This window comes from Andrographis paniculata, unplaced genomic scaffold, assembly GCF_009805555.1.
Source record: "Andrographis paniculata isolate CXL003 unplaced genomic scaffold, ASM980555v1 Contig54END, whole genome shotgun sequence".
Lineage (NCBI taxonomy): Eukaryota > Viridiplantae > Streptophyta > Magnoliopsida > Lamiales > Acanthaceae > Andrographis > Andrographis paniculata.
Window position 1 is genome coordinate 935,426 of NW_026137589.1, and position 1,809 is coordinate 937,234.

The following is a 1,809-nucleotide window of genomic DNA, read 5'->3' on the forward strand; positions in this document are numbered from 1 at the left end:
CCTCTCAACCTCTTCCCTTCCCATCTCCATGCTATGAGTGAATGATATACATTATTATCTTGCCGAAGAAGTTTGTCGGTCGAAGGGAGATCAGAGTTCCGATCATGAGAACATTCAGAATCTGAGCAGCCCAGTTAGTTGTTAGTTGTCAGTACACGTTTGTAACAACATATGCCTGTGGAGGGAATTTCCTAGGTAATCAACTTGTAGTTTGGGTTGAAGAAGGTTTAGGTGTTTTGTTTTTAATCAGCACTGGTTAATGAACCTCTCCGGGATTGGTATCCCCCAGATGTAGGATGGTTTATATCCGAACCGGGTAAATAAATAACTTGTCATTTATTGCTTTGAACTCCTTGAATTTAATTTATTGAAAAGTCTCCGTTATAACTATGATATAACTACGCTTCGGGAGTTGACCCATTTGAATACGTGTACGAGAATTTATTGGTGCAACACTTATTCTCACCCCAACATTTGGTATGAGAGCAGTGTCCTCTAAGTTGCTGACTAGATTCTTTCACAGTTTTCAAAAATGAGTAAGGAAGGTCGATCTACATAGAGACCTCTATTGTTCGATGGAACAAGTTATTGAAGTTGGAAGAACAAAATGAAAGCCTTTCTGATGTTACAGGGTGAAGATGTTTCTGAAGCTGTTGAGTCTGCATGGTCTCATCCTATGAAAACCATCAAAGATGAAGATAATATTATTTCTCTTATAAAGAAAGCAAAAAGAGAATGGCCCTCAATCAAAAGGCTGCTGCAATTGCCAACTCGAAAGCTTTTTTTTCGATCTTCAACGCTTTAGATGAAACACAAGCAAAGCTGATATCCAATTGCAAAGTTGCTAAGGAGCTTTGGACATTCTAAAAAATGCATTCGAAGGTTCTATTCAAGTTTGAGAATCAAAGCTGGATCATGTTGAAACTTTGTTTGAAGGAATGAAGATGAATGAAGTTGAAACAATCGTTGTTTATCATAACCGATTCATGGATGTTGTAAATCAAGCTGAAGTTCTTGGAATGCACTTTGAAGAGAAGAGACTGGTGAGGAAGATACTTAAAAGTCTCACAAAAAATTTCAGGTCCAAAGTGATTATGCTCGATGAACCACCAAAGTTGAGAATATGACATTGGATGAACTGTATGGTACATTGGTGAGCTATGAAATGAACTATCTCGAAGATGAAGCACCCAAAAGTGTGGCCTTGAGTGCTGAAGACTTGGAGCTGATAGAGTCTGATGAAGAAATGGCTCTGCTGAGTCGTAAACTTTCTCGAATGATTAGTGAAAAATGAGCTGCCAAGCTGAAGTATGGGAAGTTTCAGAACAGAAATGGCTATGAGGGATGAGGTACATCCAGTTCTCAACGAAAATACCTTGAGCAGAAACCAACTACATACAACAAGCCAAAAGAAAGATTTGATGGTGGATTTACGAAGAAGTTTGTGGTGTCTACAAAACCTGAGATGGTTCAAGAAACTACTTGTTATGGATGTGGTGGTGTTGTACATATTAAATCCGAGTGCCCAACGGTAAAGAAAATGGAGAAAATAGCATATCAAGCTACCTGGAGTGACAAGAAAATGGTGAATCTGCTAGTGGTGATAAACAGACTGAAAATCATGAAGTTGTTACATTTATGGCAAATGGTGATGAATCCAGTGATGAAAATGAATAATCCAGTTCTAAAACTACTGATGAGTCAAGGGAACTTGATGCTGATGAGCTGATTGAGGCTTATGAAGAGATGGTTGTCGAACAAAAGAAAGTTGTTGTGAAAAATAAAGAACTTCTAGATACCATTTATCGT